The sequence below is a fragment of the Lampetra planeri genome, chromosome 4 (genome assembly GCF_965212315.1).
Source record: "Lampetra planeri chromosome 4, kcLamPlan1.2.h2, whole genome shotgun sequence".
Classification (NCBI taxonomy): Eukaryota; Metazoa; Chordata; class Hyperoartia; order Petromyzontiformes; family Petromyzontidae; genus Lampetra; species Lampetra planeri.
The window spans coordinates 20,147,161-20,167,148 of record NC_136110.1 but is presented as its reverse complement, the minus strand read 5'-3'; the positions used below and the strand labels follow the sequence as shown (position 1 = coordinate 20,167,148).

Here is a 19,988-nt window from a genome sequence, read left to right as displayed (position 1 = left end):
AGAGCGTGAACACAACGCAGAACATCACACGGCCCCAGGTAATATTTGCCTGGTAGAGCATTATCAGATCCGGTACACTTGAGATTACATTATTGGGAAATCGAGTCGATAATTAGCTAATTATGGATTTGTAATTAGTCGTACCATACTGCATATGCAATATTGTTTAACATTATGTCTTCACAAAGGGAGAACATTTTTAACTTACTATGAAAATGGCAGTTCTATTATGGAACTTTACTTTAAAAAGATCTTTTCAATTTGTATATTTAGCACTGGCGGTACAGTATGCATGCTGGTATGACAAAATGTATTTCTTGTAAAATTAGAAAGCTCATTGTTTAACGTCTAATCTAAATGGCACATTGTTACAGTGTCATTAACACTGGTAATGTCTGGCATGGCCACACAAACTCACTGCATCAAACCACCCATCCTATGCTCACGTGCCCAGTCCCACATTAAAAAAGGCAATACCCGTAACAAGAAACTGTGATTCTAGTATTAGCGATTGCATTGATGTAAAGAGCATGATACTTTAAGCCTGCGGCTTCTTGAATGCAGCAATTGTGGCATTGACTCCGCTGTTGACGCTCTGCTCTCCCTCGGCGATCTTAGGAGCTTCACGGTACACGCTCATGACCTGCGGAAGGAACGGGGAATGGGTGGTGTTTGAACGTCATTACCTATAGATAAACGAACATGATAGCAATCATACCTGGCCGATACCAGCCACACCGATGACTCATGCAAATCCCATCTTTGTATTGTGATCGATAAAGAAAAGGACATCACACCTTGCCATCACTTATACTAGTGCACAGTCAACACTTGAGCGCCAAGGTTCACGAGTCTTATCACCATCTTGTGGTTTTCACATTTGGTTTCTGACCACTGAATTCCACTTTCAACACCTGCCTTGGTAACATGTTCATTTCAATCCTCCACATATGCCCCATCCATAAAACGTTTCCCTGATTAATTATAAGGTTCAAGTTTAAGTGACACCTACATAGATATTTACAACAATATCAACATTAACAATGATAATGACACTTATAAGAGCAATAACAATAATCACATTGACAGTGACGTGTTATTGAAAATGCTTTTTACTGTACCATTTGTATGATAATGACAATGGCATTGCTACAGTAAGAGCATCAATATTGACATTGACAGCGAGATCATGGTATGAACGTTGACATTTACAGCATTGGCACTCACGTTGCTGATCCAGCTGTTGTAGGCTGACACACGGGTGAACACGGTGGGCTTGCGGATTGTGTTGCAGCCCAGAGATGAGACGTAGCTGGTGATTCCCTGCACCACCCAGGCATTGTCTGACTGCTGGCAGTTCAGTGGCCCACCTCCATCACCCTGTGATGCATATGTAATGTAGTAACTCGGCGGGAGACGACTTCACGGGTAACACACTCTTTATTTTATCAAACTTGGTTACAGGTGACTAACACCTACTTTGTATCTCGGGTGACAAACACCCACTTAGCTACTTGGCGACTAACGCCCACTGAGCTACTCGGATGACCAACATCCACTTAGTACTCGGGTGACAAACACCCACTTAGCTACTTGGCGACTAACGCCACTGAGCTACTCGGATGACCAACATCCACTTAGCTACTCGGCGACTAACGCCACTGGGCTACTCGGATGACCAACATCCACTTAGTACTCGGGTGACAAACACCCACTTAGCTACTTGGCGACTAACGCCCACTGAGCTACTCGGATGGCCAACATCCACCTAGCTACTCGGCGACTAACGCCACTGAGCTACTCGGATGACTAACATCCACTTAGCTACTCGGCGACTAACGCCACTGAGCTACTCGGATGACTAACATCCACTTAGCGACTAAGTCTTCAGCTCCGTCTTCGGGTCTTCAACTGGGTAACTCTCCCCGAGTGCTCTCGCGCGTCCCCCTTTATACCCCACCTGCGGACGTCGCTGCGAGCACCCACTTATTCGACCAATCGCCGGGCGCTGGCTACGATCCTCTTTTCCCACATCTCATCGTGCCTCACCACTCACTCCGCGCCGCCCCGTCATCTGTCACTCCCGGCGCGCGCGTCCACACCACGCCCACAACGCGTGCCCAACCCCGCACCCCGCGCCGCCCCGTGATCCATCACTGTCACAGTCGGCGCACGTCAATACCACCACTACATCACCCCCTACCACATAGCTCGCAGCCGCCCCGGCTGCTATAAAAATATACAAACCCCCCCTGTGTGCCCCGTAACACAACAACAAGAACAACAACTAAGCTAACAACACAACACGACGCGAACACTACCATCCGCAACCCTCAACCAATGCCACCGCGACAATAGAACAATATATACAAACCGGCGAGTGACAATAGCAATGTGTATGCAAAAAAAATGGAATTTTTTTTTTTTTTTTTCGACTCGTGCAGTGTCCCCTTTTCTTCCGAGCGTCCCTACAACGGGACATTACCCCGGCAGAGGGGAACACCGGGCGAGCTCGGTGTAGAGCAAAAAACGTCTTCATGAAAATTGTTGAGACCTAGCCCGAGTCCGCCTTGCCGGTCCGTCGTACGGCACCAGACGCGGTTGAACGTCCGGTGGTGCCGGCGGTTCCGGAAGACATCGGCCAGGCATCGAGGACTCATGCGTGCCCCGTAGTTCAGGCTCTCGACGGTCAGCAGCCGTCAAGCCCGAGGCACCTGGGGGTGGGTCAGGTGGAGACACGTGAGGATCAGCCTGCGACACCTCCCTCCCCGAGTCGACGGTCACATCACACGCCCGGTCGTCACGGCACAGAACGGGGTCACACGGTGCCGCATAGGGCTTCAGTCGGGAGGGGTGCACATACCACCGGCGTTTCCCCCATTTAATCTGTATACTCTGGGGTCGTGCAACCCGCACAATTTCCACCGGTCCCCTCCAAGGTCTCAACAACTTGGGGGACGTAGCCAACGGTGCATGTGGGCAATGCAGCCAGGCCTTATCGCCTGGTTTCCAATCATGCGTATGCACCCTCCGCTCATGCAATTTCTCGTTTGCAATTTGCCGCGACCGCGAATTCAACCTTGCCGCCTCCCGCGCTTCAGTCAATTTGGCGATATTAAATTTGATGTGGTCTGCCAATTTAGATTTTGCACGTGGCTGGGAAATCCCCAGTTGGACGTCCATGGCCGGATCGGCCTCCCGCCCATACATAAGAAAAAATGGGGAAAACCCCGTCGCCGCATGAGGGGCCATTCGATAGGCCGCGAGTACCCCCGGCACCTGTAAGTCCCAATCAACCTGATCGTCGCAGACCTGTTGGCACAACATAGACGTAATCGTCCTGTTCAGACGCTCAACCATCCCGTCAGTCTGCGGGTGGTAGGGGGAAGTACGCACTTTCTTTGTACCCAACAGGTCGCACACCTCGCGCAACAAAACGCTCGAAAAATTCTTCCCTTGATCCGTCAGCAAGCGTTCGGGGGCGCCCTTGTCCAACACATAACCCTGGACAAAGGCGTCCGCCACCGCCGCAGCCGACTGGTTGGCGAGCGGCCATGCCATAGGCCATCGGGTGAAGTATTCCACGCCAACCAGCAGGAACCTGTTTCCCCTTGGTGTAACCGGAAAGGGCCCCAAGATGTCCAACGCTACCAATTCGTTTATACGCGAAACCTGAATGGATTGCAGCGGTGGATTAGCTGCCAATGGTGGGGGTTTCCTTTTGGCGCACCCTACGCATCCCTTAAGAATATTCGCCACGTCGTTACCCATCCCCGGCCAATAATAGTCTCGCTGGATTAGGGCGAGCGTTTTGTGAAAACCCAGATGCATGAGCCGTTCATGAGCTGCCAGAACAACCCTACCCCGCATAGCAACAGGCACAACGAGCACGTGACGCCGGGACATGTTGTCCCACCTCATCAAAAGGCCCTGTCTGCACACCCAGGAACCGACCCGCACCTCCCCTTCTTCGGGAGCGCCAACTTTCCGACGCAGCGTAAGTAGGGAGCTGTCGGACATCTGGAGGCGGCCCCACTCAATGAGGGGCAACGACAACAGCGAATCCCTCCCCGTGGGGGCGTCCTCTCCCGGGGTGTCAGTGGCGGCGAGCGCAACTCCCGGGGTGCCGGCGACCGGGGGTTTGCACCGCGCTGATCCCAACAAACATGTGCAGTCCGTGCACGGCGGCAACCGCGACAAGGCGTCCGCGTTTGAGTGCCGCAACCCCTTTCGGTAAATCGTCGTGAATTGGTAGTCTTGAAGGACCTCCAACCATCGGGACAATTGGCCCGATGGCTGTGCCACGCGCATAGCGTATTGTAGAGCCGCGTGGTCCGTCCGGACCGTAAAATGACGGCCGTAAAGATACGGCCTGAACTGCTGTGTAAAAAACACAATGGCTAACAATTCACGACGAGTTACGCAATAGCGTTGTTCTGCGGGGGAAAGAACCCTACTACCGTAGGCGACCACCCGTTCAACCCCCCCGACCACCTGTGAGAGCACCCCCCCGATACCCGTATTGCTGGCGTCCGTATCAAGCAAAAACGGTTGTGTGAAATCGGGGTAACACAAGGGGGGAGCCTGCACCAAAGCGTCACGGAGGGAGCAGAACGCAGCCTCCTCTTCCGCCCCCCAGTGAAACCTCACACCCTTAGCCGTCAAAGCGTGCAGGGGCTTGGCTATGGTGGCAAATTGCTTGACAAAACGACGGTAATAGGAGGCAAAACCAATGAAACTACGAACCTCCGTGACCGAGGTTGGCGTTGGCCATGAGCTGACGCAATGCGTCTTAGCAGGGTCCGTCGAGATCCCTGAACGACTCACGATATGGCCCAAATACCTGACCGATTCCCGAAGCAGAAAACATTTAGCCGGTTTAAATTTAAGCTTAGCGGAACGCATCCTGAGGAACACCGCTCTCAGTCGCTGGAGGTGCTCCTCGAAAGTCCGACTAAAGACGATAATATCGTCAAGATAAATCAAACAGGTATCCCATTGGAGGCCCGACAAAACCAATTCCATGAGTCTCTGGAACGTGGCGGGAGCGGAATGTAAGCCCATGGGCAAACGGTTGAATTCAAATAGGCCCCCAGGTGTCCGGAAAGCAGTTTTAGGTTTTGACTCGTTATCGAGTGGCAATTGCCAAAATCCAGAAAGCAGATCGAGTGTGGAAAAAAACTGCGCTCCCGCCAAGGCATCCAGCGACTCATCCATCCTGGGGAGCGGATACGCATCCACCATCGAGATTTTGTTTAAGCGGCGGAAATCGACACAAAACCGCAAGGACCCGTCCTGTTTCTTTACTAGGACAATAGGAGCACCCCACGGACTAGAAGAGGGCGAAATGATATCGGCCGCCAACATATCATTAACCGCCGATTGCACATGTTCCTTCTCGGCCGGGCTGAGCCGGAAGGGATTCTGACGAATAGGGGCCGCGTCCCCTGTAGCTATGTGGTGGCGCAACAGGTCAGTGCAGCCGATATCGTACTTATGTTTGCTGAACACGTCAGCAAACTCGATGAGCAAACCCCTCAATGCTCCCAATTGCACCCCGGACAAGTTAGCAGAACCCGCACACAGCGAGTCCAACCACTCAGTCCCCTCATCACTTTGAGGATGCGACTCGACAGTGAAATCTGCTTGAGCCACGAGCCGTTCCTCAACGGGTAGCGGCGCGGCGTGAGCCAGCACCGTTCCCTGCGCAATTACGGCCGGCCGCGACCCCGTATTCAGGACCATTACGAACGGCTCACTGTCCCCTCTCACCATGGTTTGAGCAACCGCTAAGTCGAGGCCCTTACTGGCTCTGTTTGACGGCCCCAACAGCACCCCCTGTGCCTCCGCACCCACCTCGAGTGGCTTCCTGAACCGAAGGGGTACTAACATTTGCGATCCCGGGGGCACCCGTACAGTGTGAGTCGCCAGCGCCTGCACCGTCGCACAAACCGTGCGCACTTTGGTAGGGCTCGACAAGAAGGCAACCCGCCGACCTGACGGAAGCTCTATGCAGGCCTGATCTATAAGAATTTTGATGGGCATTTTTGACAAAAAGTCCGTACCTAGCAAACAGGGAACGGCCAGCGATGATGATACAAAAACTAGGGCCCGCTAATTTAATGTCACCAATGCAAATAGTCGCCCGAATCTGGCCGATGATCCCCAGGGATCCCCCATTCGCCGCATAAAATGGCACGTCTACTGGCAGAAGGGGTCTACTTTGGACGGGAAGAATGTTATAAATAAGGTCCGAGATGATGGTGGCCGACGCACCCGTGTCAACAAGCACCCGGACCTCAACCCCGTCAATGAACCCCGTTACCACGGACGACCCGGCTGACGCAGCCACGATCCTGTGGGCCAATTCGGACCACTCGACTGCTTGCGGGCCGCGTACGGACCCCCCTCGCTGAATTGAACCCCCGGCACCCAGCCGCGAACCCCCCACCGCGAAGCGGCGACCCGAATGTGCCGTGTTTGTGGACCGAACGTGTGAGGTGCCGCGACTTGCCGGGTTTTGTTGGGATGACTTGTGGCCCTGGTCGTCGTCCCGACGTGGTCCTGCGGCGCGCTGACGCGGGGCCCGGCACCCGGCTGCGACGTGACCCCGAAGGCCGCAGTTGTAGCAGACGACGGACGTCGTAGGTTTCGGTTGCTCCAGCTTGCGGGGCGAACGTGTGGGCGAACGACCTCCCGTTCTCCACTCCCCCGGACGCGATGCAGCGAAGGCCTGCTCCTGCACCCCAGCTGGCTGAGGTTCGGCGATCGTGGCGGCCAGTGCCGCGTTCCCCGGCCATTTGCAGACGACCCCCGGCTTGCGTTTGAGGACCTCGTACGCGTGAATGCTCGTGGCGATCGCCAGGGAGCAGATCTCCATCTCGTCTGCCACGTTGATGGGGACCCCCAACTCGTGGGCCAACACCAGCAGCTGCTCCGTCACCATGGCGTCCTTCCCCTCCTTATCCATGCGGGGAAAAGCTGCGTCCGCCAAGGCGAGTAGTGCCGTGCGGTAGGCTAGCGTCGTTTCCCCAGCCACCTTCCGCCGATCGTAGAACTGGTGGCGACACGTGGAGGGCGGCCCGAACACCTTCGCCATCAGGTGTAGTGCGGCCTGGAGCGTAGAGCGGGACGACCTTGCAGCAGATGTGAAGGCTGCAAGCGCGTCGTCGTCAAGCATCGCTGGCAACGCACGCAGGGCAGTGGTGTCGGACCACCCCGACATCTCCTGATGAGCGAGGAACCTTCGTTGGAAGGCTCCCCAGTCGCCCCCATCCGCCTTGAACGCCGACAACGCGGGCAATCTTTGCTGGAGGACCCGATCGTCGTCGACGTCGGAGAGATTTTCCCGCGCTCCGCTGGAGTTGTGTAAAATGTCGGCTCGGTTGTCAGGCGCAAAATGGAGGGCTCCGGCGCGCGCCGATGACGTGGGCTGCGCTGCGCAGAGGTGTCCGGCCACGTGGCGTCCGTCTTTCCCGCCAATCGGTGGCGGCCCCCCAAAAACGGCGGCAACTTCCAGACTTTTGGCGCGAAGCGCCTTTTGGCGGGAATCCTCCAACGTCGCTTCCTCCACGACCCCCGCAGCCGTTTTTCCGCTCGCCGGAACGGAGATGTCGGCCAAGACAGCGGCGGCGGCGAGTAGCAACTCCGCCAACCGGGAGTGCGCGTCCTGGAGGCTGGTGTCGGAAGCAAGCGGAGCGTCGGCCATCACCGCGAAGTGCTGCATCGGCGGCAACTCCTCGTCCTCTACTCCCGAGGTCGGTGTCCCCGGTACGCCGTCGTCATCCCGACCTCGCTCGTGGGTACGGGTAGTCTTCCTTGTGTCCATACTTCTTGAAGACAGGTTTACTTCTGACGCCAGTTGTAATGTAGTAACTCGGCGGGAGACGACTTCACGGGTAACACACTCTTTATTTTATCAAACTTGGTTACAGGTGACTAACACCTACTTTGTATCTCGGGTGACAAACACCCACTTAGCTACTTGGCGACTAACGCCCACTGAGCTACTCGGATGACCAACATCCACTTAGTACTCGGGTGACAAACACCCACTTAGCTACTTGGCGACTAACGCCACTGAGCTACTCGGATGACCAACATCCACTTAGCTACTCGGCGACTAACGCCACTGGGCTACTCGGATGACCAACATCCACTTAGTACTCGGGTGACAAACACCCACTTAGCTACTTGGCGACTAACGCCCACTGAGCTACTCGGATGGCCAACATCCACCTAGCTACTCGGCGACTAACGCCACTGAGCTACTCGGATGACTAACATCCACTTAGCTACTCGGCGACTAACGCCACTGAGCTACTCGGATGACTAACATCCACTTAGCGACTAAGTCTTCAGCTCCGTCTTCGGGTCTTCAACTGGGTAACTCTCCCCGAGTGCTCTCGCGCGTCCCCCTTTATACCCCACCTGCGGACGTCGCTGCGAGCACCCACTTATTCGACCAATCGCCGGGCGCTGGCTACGATCCTCTTTTCCCACATCTCATCGTGCCTCACCACTCACTCCGCGCCGCCCCGTCATCTGTCACTCCCGGCGCGCGCGTCCACACCACGCCCACAACGCGTGCCCAACCCCGCACCCCGCGCCGCCCCGTGATCCATCACTGTCACAGTCGGCGCACGTCAATACCACCACTACACATAGAAGAGGATAGATATGCATCCACGTTAACTGGGTAAAGCATGAACGGGATATGGTGGCGGGTGCTGGTAAGGGTAAGTACAGGAGCTTGCAAACTTTTCAAATACGCTTTATGACCGTGTTGCTAAGTAACGCAGTAAAATCACACAACCCTAAGGCCTGATTCAATATGCACCCTGTTTGCTCTGGCATTAATTAAGTCAATATTTGTATTCCTTCTGTTATTTATTGATTGAATGTAGTCATGCAAAAACTTAGTCTGAAGAATTTTAGTCAAATTTAAGTGTCACCGGATTTCATTTGGTCAATCTGTTAGTCTAGGCCGACTAAAGCAGTCACACAATTTGTCCAGTCTGAGTTATTAATTATTGGGGTTGGATTTGCGCCGCCCCCCTCCGCTTCCCCAACATTACCAGGTCAGCCAATCAGTGATCTCAGTGGTCACAGTCATCACCATGCTTGGTGATTGTTGTCCACTCATAGTCACTGTTGACTAAATTCAGATTTAAAATAAACATTGTGTTGATAACTATTCTCATTAGTAATTTCGTCAAATAATTGAGGCGGGTTGGCTCGCGTTGAACTCCATACGCACAGAGCACGCAGAGCGGGTGCTGCCCCCCGCGCAGATCACGCTGCTCCTCAGGCTGCTCCCCCACCATCTGGGCTGGCTGCACGTCGCGTAGTCCACCACGGGCAGGCTGGCCTGCTGCAACGCGCTGGGGAAGGGGCCGCTGGCTGCTCACGCGCAAAGACAATGTGGAAACGGAGAGCATTGGTGAAAGCATCGGGGTTGTGTGGCGTTCACAGGTGCTCCCCAAGCGAACTATTGGTGTCTCCATGTTCAATGTGCCAACGGCACATAGCATCACAGCCCACCTACTCGCAGCCTATCGACTCCATACAGAGTTGTGTTCATTTTGACGACAGAAAGATGAAGGACTGAGTCAACCCTCTACTGTGATTTGTGACAGTTTCTCAGCCAGAATCAACTCGTAAAACTGGGGGGGCAATTGACGCATTGGGCTTAAATCACTTCCCATAACTGTGCCTCCGATGGACACTGGGTGAACGGTACTCACTGTCGAGAGAACCCCATCCCGTGACGTAGCACGGGTAGTTGTTGGGCAGGATCTGGTTGGCGGTGGGCAGGCAGGCGAGGCGCACCTTGCTTGTGAGAGTCACGGGCGATGCAATCTTGAACATGGCGATGTCGTACCTGTGGGGGATCGAGATGGGCAGCGTGATGTAAGGCTCAACACCAGTGACGGCTTGGGACAAAAAAATTGGCCCCGGCATTTGTAAACAAACCTGCCCAAATTATGGCTATTGACAATCATTTTTTTGTAATGGGCTGTGCGACAAACTATATACGAGTAGCTAGATTTGCGCTGTGACGTTTTCGTGTGATTTTGCCGTGCAATTTCATTGGCCCATTTGGGCAGTGTTGTATATGTTGGTTATCAAAATTTGTTATGTTGTATGCGTGCGTGGGTGAAATTATTATGTTGTATATGTGGGTTATGAATATTCAGTGAAAATAATAATAATCAAATGAAATTTGGCCAAATGTGTAATTATCCGGAAATATGTTAATTTATGTAATTATGCACATTTAATTATGCCAATTCGAGAGGTAATCGTAGTAATTATGCGAGTGGGTGTAATTATGATAATGCAAGTCGTTATGATAACCAGACCCCGCCTCGGTGACGAGGGTGGGTTACCGATCGGAATAAGGCAATTAATCGTATGCAGTTATGCAGGTGTGGTGTAAGTATGCAAGATTAACTTAGATTAACTCGGCATCGTTGTCTAGGTTCGTCTCATTCTCGCTTATATTTTAGGTCCCCGGTTCACCCCGTTATCGCTTTAACATTTACTGAGTATGTATTAGTGTGTTTATTAAGGTCACCAAGTTCAGATCTCAACGCAGAAGCAGATCTTATGCATAGATTTCAGGAAAGAATCACACAACCACTTCTGTATTAATCAATTTATTACTAATTCAACCTCAACTATGATATAGTATGCGAACTCTCAATCCCGGAACGTCAACACGGCATCAATACAGTATCATCAACGATTGTCTGATTTCACTTTGACAACGGCACATGGATCCCGCATAACGCGATGGTTGTTAGTGAGAGAGAGAGTCGTTAAAATATGCAAATACTATGCTAAGAAAAACCTTAACGTTAATGAATGATTATACTCAATATTGTTCACGCAGTACCGCACTCCTTATTGATCATACGCAACCCTTATCACGTTGTTAGCACCTTGGGTCACGGGACAGTTGAATATTCTGTAGAGGATGCGAGTACGTGCGGCGATTATGACTGAAAGATACTTGAAAGATTATACGGCGATAAAAAAAACACAATCAAAAACAGTTATCATTCTTAAAGGCACCAATCTCAACAGATACATCGGCAGGTTATCTGACAACAGAATGGCTCGGAGTAAGGGCCTGCGACGGTGCTCCTTTTCCGAAGATCGTTATCTTATACCAAGTTTACTAATTGGGGACCAGATCACCTGATAAGGATCTGGTGGGCCACCACTCCCCACGTGAGCGTGGCTCGGCGGAAGGAGGTGCCAAGAATCAATTCGTATTGATGGATCTGTTGGGAATTTATGCGATTAAGAGTACAGCCCACTAAATATTAAAGATAAAAATTACGAATACACTTATAAACGACGGATGGCCATCACTCGGTCTCGTTGTGATGCCTTCACAGCCACGGATGGCTTATGGGTTCGAGTGTTTTTGAGTGGCAAGAGTTGTCTTGAATAGTCAGTGTTCGGAGTCGGTTCTTTATGTCAAACAGACGCCTGGTGGTCGTGTGGTGAGGGGGCGGTGCGCGTCATACGTATCAGTCGCTCCCCTGTCACCGTGGTGAACTGGTGGATGCCCGTTGATACGCTGTCGCAGTTCGGAACCCGGTCGGTAGGTGGCGCCCACAGCTCGCTCGCAGCGTGCAGTGTTGGGTCGTCGACCAGGGTGAGCACGAAGCCTCGTCGCCAAACCGCGACCCTCCTCACCACTCCGGCAGCAGCAGAGACCTCCGACTCGGCAGAGGTTGACCCACGCAGGCCGAGTTGAGCTGTCAAGCGGGTCTTGGACGCCTGCAGAGGAGATGGGGAGCTGCTTGAGTCGAGCCCCGAGAGCCGGCTCCGGTGAGCCGATCGAACTCAGCTGAGTCCCAGACGAGCTGAAGAGTCGAGCCGACCCGCTGGTCGCAGCTCGCTCCTGAGTCGACCCTCCCGGTCGAGCTGGTTTCCAATGCTCAGGGTCCTTTCTTTTATGCCGAAAAATCTTTTTGGACCCTGCCCACAAGGCGGGGTTTCTTTCGATTTTTGCTGTGTCAGGATCTGTCCGTAGGTAGGTGTGTCCATGTGTGTGTCCGTACGTCCGTATGTCCTTGTGTGCATCACCCACGGTATATTCCGTTGTCATACTCCCTCCATAAAATCCACGAGCAAACAATCAGATGTTACAAATTGCCTCGAAGTCGTCTCTCTGTCTGGGTGCAATATTATCTCTTGTCTGGCCTTCTTCATGAACCAAAACACAGACGTTACAAATCGTCTCATAGGCGTTTTTGTCCGTGTTGCACGACCTGGAGGGAGGGGCAACACTCCCTCCGACCCTCACCGATGCACAAAGAAATGGTTAAAAAGTTTTAAGTTAACATTTGTCCCTTACCATTTCACAGTTATGATTCTGTATGTAACCTAAGGTCTGTCGTTTCCCATCGTGGTGCTTGACTCAAGTGGAGGTGTTTCCCCGAGCGTATACACACACCTATCCCGCGCTGCGGGGATACAAAGACGGCCGGGATCTCCCTTTCTCTGCGACCCTGGGTTTAACATCGCTCTTTTATTATGTATTTTATATTCGACCTGGTGGTGATTCATCCCGTTATCCTGGCTTTTCATAAGTTTTTCTTTTGTCTTTTCATGCATATGCTTATTATTATTAATTTATTTCCGATATCTTAGGTTAAGGGGTAAGTTTCTTGATCCTAGGAATTCGTATTCCTTGGTGTCTGCATGGTTATATAAGCGGAATATAGTTTACGGTGAATAGCGTTAACATTGATGTTATGTATGATATTATGTATTGTGATGTCTTTAACTTAACTTGTTTATCAGGGCTTTACTGACATGAAGTTGCATTTCATAGCCCCGCAGTCTTTGCCCCACCCTGTCTCTGCTCGCCGTTGTTGTTGCTGTCCAGCTGACGCCGTTAACTCAAGGCCTCATTAATTTCCGTCACTCCTTGTAGGTGAGGGCGGTTGAACCTTGGAGTCAGTTCTGGTTTTTGTCTGCCTGCTTCTTCTTGTGTCCCCTGACCCCGGGAGTTATTATTTCTACTTTTATGGCCTGTCGAAGCCCGATTCGCTGTTGCTGGGCTGGTGGGTCGCTGGGTTGGTGTCGTTCCCGGCTTTTTGCTTACGTTTGCAGTTCGCCGTGCTCTTAATTTCCTTCCCTCTTCAACCTTATATCGACTATTCGCTCCTGTCTGGGTGTGATTCAATTTTGACTTAGGAAGGTTCTGATTGTCATATGCTTCAGGTCGAGTTGTATAAAAAGTATTAAAGTATGGAAATAACATTTCATATTGACTTAATGATGGTGATGGTTCAGTAGGCGTAACTTGTGGCCTGGTTTAATTGGAGTGGGTGTGAATATCAATAACTTTAGCCTACCCTGTTGTTAAATTCCGACTTTAACGTTACTTTAATAGCAATACAGAATAATTGAGCTTTTTTGTCTTAACTAGGCGAACGCGAACTTCTGGTGACCCCCGCAGCCTTGTTGTTGCTGAGTCTGCATCCTTGAGAGATATACAACACTCTTATTCGTCTCACTGTGGCCACCCAACCTTCTGCTCTGGGAGTGTTATTCTTAATTTCAGGTCAAAGGCCCCCTCACGTTCAGACGTGCAGGGTTGTTTAAATCAGCTCCCTCCCCTGTGCACACAGCCTTGAGCTGCCCCACTTATTTAATAATTTAATTCCTTGGCCTTTTTGGGTATCTTTGCTCCCTCCAGTTCATTACTTAACAACCCCTGGTGTTTTGCAGTTTGCTGCGCTTTGGTGTGTTTTCATTCATTATATATCAATTTTGGAAGAAGGGATAGTATACAACATTCCGCCCTTTTAAAAATGACCAGTGGTCAAATGGCCACGGGTTATTTAAAAAAAAAAATGTATACCCTTCTTCCATCATGAACCATCGATTGTCCTCAAGTTTTGATGCTATTTCCTTACAACGCGCGCGTACGTGTCACAACTTAACATGGTTATATGTGACAAGAGAGAGGAAAAAAAAATATTCTAAAGGAAGGTAAAACGATAAGGGAGGGAGAAATTATTCTATTGACTACGTGTTATAGGAGATATCGTTAAAAAGATAGTTTCTACGGTTATTCTTGGGTGGCATCATCAGGCCTTGGCTCCCTTCTAGCTTGCCAAGGTACGTTAGCAGGAGCGTGAGCAGGAGGGCTGCCATTTCCTGGAAAACATGTTACACATTATTGTAGTGTGATATGCCCATTAGTTTAGTTCCCCCCCCCCTTTTTCCACCTTTATTCCTCATCTTGCTCCACCAGCACAGGGTACGGTTTGATTTGGTTGATGTGCACCCACTTGTATTGCTGCTCTCTTCCTGTCTTTGTGATTTTTAGCTGATATACTACTGGGGACATTTTGTCAACAACCTCGTGTGGTCCTGTCCAGGAAGGCAGGAATTTCCTGCACTTCTGTTTTCTTTTCTCGCAATTGAGGTACCACACCTGGTCTCCTAGCTGGTATTCTACGTGGCTGGCTTTTTGGTCATAGTATGCTTTGCTCCCCTGAGCCTCTACTTGCAACTGGTCCCTGACCATAGCGAATGTGCTCTGTAGGTGACTATTGAGTCCCGTCAGGTATTCAGTTGGCGTCATTGCCGTCGGGGTCTCGTCCTCCGCTGGGACATATAACAGGTGTACTGGGAGGGTCATTAGCCTCCCTGTCATGATCTCGAAGGGTGTCCTGCCTGTAGCTCGGTTGGGTGTGGCTCGCATGGCCATCAAGACTAGGGGTAGTTTCGTATCCCAGTCGCGGCCCGTGGTAGACACATATTTCTTTAGGAGGCTCACGATGGTCCTGTTGGCTCTTTCCACCTGTCCTGAGGATTGTGGATGGTATGCGACATGTAATTGTCTTTTTACTCCCAACATCTTCCACACTTCTGTGATGACCTCGGCTGTGAAGTGGCTTCCTTTGTCTGAATCGATCGTTGACGGTAGGCCCCATCTACTGAATATTTGGTTGATCAGTAGGATAGCGGTCGTTTCCGCGGTGTTGTTGGGTGCTGGTAAACACTCTGTCCATTTAGAGAATGCACAGGTCACAGTTAGCATGTACTTGTTCCCTTTGGTTGATCGGTTGACAGGTCCTATCCAGTCGATTTGTAGGTTGGACCAAGGATAATCTGTTCCCCTCCTCTGTAGAGGTGCCCTATGCTGTGAGGTCGTTGGCTGGTACTTACAACACACGAGACAGTTGGACACATGTTTGTGTATGTCTTCCCCCATTTTTGGCCAGTAGGCCACCTGTCGCAGCATCTGTCCCGTATTCACCTCGCATCGGTGGCCGCTGCACGGTTCATTGTGGGCGTGTTGTAACATTATTTCCCGATATTGAGAGGGGACTACCCATCTAGGTCGACCGTCTTTTTCGTTTGTGTATACCAGTAGCCCTTTCCGCATTGAGAACCTTTTGATTTGGCTATGCATGATCTCGAGCTCTTTGTTGTCATTCAAGTTGTCAGTAGTGATTGGTTTTCCTGCTGGATCTTGGATATGATCGGCGAGTGTCTTTAGTGTTTCGTCCTCTTGTTGCATTCTGATCAGGTCTTCGGAAGGCTGGGCACTGTTCAATTGGGCTCTGGTTCCAGCTTCTGCCGGGTTCTTCCCACTTCTTGTGACCAGTCTTATCACGGCGATGTCTTGGTTCGTCGACTCTTGTTGTCCGTCTCTGTCGGTTTGGTCTTCTAGCTTCCACGGGGTGCCTTCCAGGCTTCCCACTTTTGCTATGGCATCTGCTTGGTCGTTCCCAGTTTTCTCTTGACCAGGTATCTTGGAGTGCCCTTTGACTTTCTTCCAAAATATCTTCATATCCTTGTTCTGAACCATCTTATCTATGGCCTCGAATAGTTCTCGATGGTGAATTGGTTTATTCCTATGGTTCTTCATCTCGTTTTTTTTTCCATATGGGTAGGTGGTGCAGGAAGCTGTGCTGTACGTAGTTGGAATCAGTGCACACCACCATGGTCCGTATTTGGTTATCGGATGCCATTTGGACAGCGATGTGTACCCCGACCAACTCTGCATACTGGTTTGACTTTGGTCCCAGCTGAAATCCCTCTTGAATCCCTGTGAGTGGGCCAGTTTCCCAAATGACTCCTGACCCAGCGTGAAGCTTGTTCTCCCTCATCTGGGAGCATCCATCGATGTATACCACTGGTAGGTCGGCACATGTCTCCTTCCTGAAGGGCAGGTACCTGTTGTCCTCCGGAGGTATCTTTTCGTCCTCTGCTTCTACGCTGTCAAAGGTACAATCATGTAAATCGGCAAGACCTTGGGCCATTGGACTTTTCTTGTTTTTTGCGTATTTCACTGTGATTGGTAGGCCTTGGAGTGTCAGTGCCCAGCTGGCTATTCGGCTGCTGGTTACGCGGCCCTCTCGAATCTTCTCACTGTTGAGGTATGCCAAGGATTCATGATTCGTTTCCAGGATGATCTTCTCTCCGTTCAACAAGTTCCGAAAATGTTGTATGGCCCAGATGTTTCCAAATATCGCCTTCTCACACTCGGAGAACTTCATCTCCACTCCCCGGAGGGCTTTGCTGGCATAGGCAATAACTCGTTTCTCTGCTTCCTGTCTCTGGTACAGTACCGAGCTGATACTATGATCTGAGTATGCGGTCTCCAGGTAGTATTCTTTCCCTTTCTCTGGGTATGCTAGGCAGGATGCCTCTGTGATCTGTCGTTTTAATTCTTTTTCTGCGGCTTCCTGTTCCTGTCCCCACTCCCATGGTTCGTCTTTTTGCAGTAGTTTGACTAAGGGTCGAACGATTCCTGCGTAGTCGTCCACGGACTGTCGAAGGTAGTTGCAAATCCCTAAGAAGCTCCGAAGGGTCGTGACTGTGGTGGGCGATTTGAGTGCGAGGAGGGCTCCAAGTCTTTTGGTTTGGGGTAACATTCCCTCAGTGCCGACCTGGAGCCCGAGGTAGTCCACCCTTTTGCGTGCCCACTGTCCTTTTTGTATTGAAATCTTTGCGCCTGCTTCCTTTAACTGCTCGAGGGTATGCTGGAGGCTCTCGAGGTGTTCTTCCCATGAGGAGTCCTTGACCAGTATATCGTCGACATAGACGATGGTACCTCGCTCTTTTGCGTCGTCCATTGCCTTGTGTAGGAATATGTTAAAGTCCGCAGGTGAATTTGAGTATCCAAATGGACATCGGTTCCAAGTATACTGTATTCTATTGAATGTAAATGCCAACTTGTATTGATCCGCTTCTTTCACGGGCATGGTCCAGAAGCCATTTGATAGATCCATGGTGGTGAGAATTTTTGCGCCTTTTATTTGGTTGAGATTCTGGTCGATCTCTGCGATTGGCCATCGAGATAGGGGAACCGTTTTGTTGAGTTGCCTATAGTCGATGGTGAGTCGCCACTTGCCTGTGGGTTTCAATACAGGCCAAATCGGGGAGTTGTAGGTTGAGTTGCATTCTCGAATTATATTCTTCTTGAGTAGGTTCTCCAAGGTTTCTTGGATTGATTCGTAGGCAGCCAGTGGAATCTTGTATTGTTTCACATATACCGCTGGCGCTCCTTCCAGTGTGGGAATAGATACCACGTGTAGGTCGGTTTTGCCGCAATCATAGGGGTCTTCTGAGAACAGGAAGTGGTATTTGTGGAGCAGTTGACGAAGCTCATTTCGTTGAGTGTCGTTCTCGAGGGTGTCTGCTGCTTCAATTTGTTGTTCGATTTGTTCTTCTATTATGGAGACTCCTTGTCCTGGGTCTGGGTCCAAGGCCTTCATGGTTTCGGGCGGCTCGGTTGAAAGTTCCTTTTGCGTTACTATCGGTTGAGTTGCCTTGGCTTCATCCGAGGGTAATACGCTCTTGCCCTTGTGTTCTCCTTCATCGGTTTGCAGTTCGTCGGTTTGGCCTCCAGGGGGCGGTATATACTCCATGAGGGGACGGTCATTTGGTGATACTGACTCTAAGTCGGCTTCCTTTCGGTCTTCTCTCAGTCTGTTAGTCATTAGCTGAGTGATTCGAATTCCTGCTGGGAGCTCGTCTTCGTTCCTGATTGTCGTTGATAGGTCGTTGAGCTCTTGTGTTATCACTTGGATTCCCGTGGAGTCTCTCATAACGTCTTCATCTTCTGAGTCCCTTTGTTGCTCCGGCATTGACTGTGCCCAAATTTGTCGGGATTCAAGGTTCATAATGGGTTTCAGGCGATTCAGTAGTTCTATCCCAATGATCAGCTCTTTTCCGGGGTTCCGTACGACATATAGGGGATGGTTCATGTTGATTTTGTTGAACGTCAACTTCGTCATAACTTTGCCCAATGGTCGCATGTGGGTCCCTTCACATCCTGAGTAGGTAAGTTTACTTGGCATCATCTGTAGTGTTTCATTCTTCCTCTGGAGGGCAGTCTGGAGTTCGTCAAATAATTCTCTGGATATCATGGATATTTCTGCTCCAGTATCACAAAGGCCCTGGCTGGTCAGGGTGTCTTGCAGTATTACTTCCACGTGGACTCGTCCGACTGGTCCTACGGGAATCAATTCCCCCAGATGGTACCCTTTTCCCTCTGGTACCACTTCGGTGATTGCTTCGGGGCTTCTTGTCTTCCCTACGTTCACTTGGGCTACCTTTGCGCTGGGTGTGTCCTCCTCCTGTGTGGGTATAGTTGGTATTCTTCCCTTCGCTATTTGCATGGGAGTCTTCATACTCCCTAGGAGCTCTTTTTCCATCCTAATGTGGTGAGCATATCGATTCCTGTTAGCTAACGGTGGTCTATGCTCTATTGTTAGTGGAGGCGGCAGTGGGGGACGATATGGTGACTGGTTTGGTGGGCGTCGGCCTCCGCGGGGTAGGTATGGCCCGTCACTCGCTTTTCCTCCTCCATAATTCCAGCCTCCGCCCTCTTCTGCATTCCATGGTGGTGGCGGCTGTGGGTGCCAGGTTCCTCTGGTCTCGTTCCTCCCCCCACGTGGAACGTTATTCAGCGTGTTGTGGACGGGTGTTGATTCTATTGGGTTAGGCGCCCTCTCCTGGGGGAATTCATGTCCACCCCGTGTGGCGCTAATATTATTCCTTGGAGATTCGCTTCCCTCCAGATCGAGGCATTCTTTATCTCTGGTGACGATGTGGGTTTTGGCTATGCTAGTGGTTTTCCGTCCGTTCACCCAGGCCGTGTGGGCCTTGCTTTCAATCTGGCGTAGGGAGGCAGTCTCGGGGTCCAACATCATTCCTACTATTCTCACTATTTCAGGTCTCAATGATTGGAAGAACATCACTTTTAAGACTGTCTTATCTCCCTGGGCATTGTCCACGTCCCCTGCGTAATATGCTTTCTTAAGGCGTAGGAGATAATCTCGTGGGTCTTCGTCTACACGCTGGGTCATCAACTTTGCCGCGTTCAATCCTTCGGATAGTGTAGAGTATTCCCCAAATCTCTTAACTACTGCTCGGCTCAATTGTTTAAAGTCACTCTTCACCCTATTTGGCAGGGAGGCTACCCATGGTCTGGCGGGTTCATGTAGGCTCCTTGATAATAAACATGCCTTTTCTGCTGATTTACCCAGACCCCGGATCTTAGCCTCCTGTTCTACTGTAGCTATGTGAGTGTGTATGTCCCTGTTCTTGTTATGTGGATCGAAATAGGGAATTCTCACGAGTGCTTTGTCCATTAGTTTTAGTGTCTTACTGTTAAAAGTGTGTTGTTCGTCATCAGTGGTGTCGGTTCCTGAGGAGTGCTCACTTGAGCTACCCTTGTCTCTACTATCACTGTTGTCATGTTTCCCGTGTCTGTGTCGTGATCTCCCTCTGTCCGAGGATTCGTATCTGTCCCGTTGCTTGTGTCTCTTGTTTTCCTTACGTGGGTCTTGTGATTCGTGCTTGTGGGTTGGTGTGCGTGGTCTCCTTGAGCGGTGTCTATGTGGTGAGTGTTTTTGTCCTTGACCTTCATGCTGCCTACTACGTGTGTGGTGCCTGCTAGGTGAGGTGTTGTATTTATGTTTGTCTCGTGCTTC

The 19,988-nt window shown here is 50.9% G+C and overlaps 1 pseudogene across 1 annotated transcript in view; it reads right to left on the bottom strand.

Moving 5' to 3' along the window:
- Window positions 1-283: 283 nt before the first annotated feature.
- The window catches only part of LOC144717796 (chymotrypsin-like elastase family member 2A), a 40,904-nt pseudogene continuing 21,199 nt past the window's right edge, over window positions 284-19,988 (bottom strand). Inside the window, exons 5-8 of the transcript XR_013585145.1 lie at window positions 9,747-9,883; window positions 9,260-9,402; window positions 1,228-1,380; window positions 284-643 (exon numbers count right to left, since the gene is read on the bottom strand). The product of XR_013585145.1 is annotated as a chymotrypsin-like elastase family member 2A (transcript). The remainder of the gene's footprint in view (window positions 644-1,227; window positions 1,381-9,259; window positions 9,403-9,746; window positions 9,884-19,988) is intronic.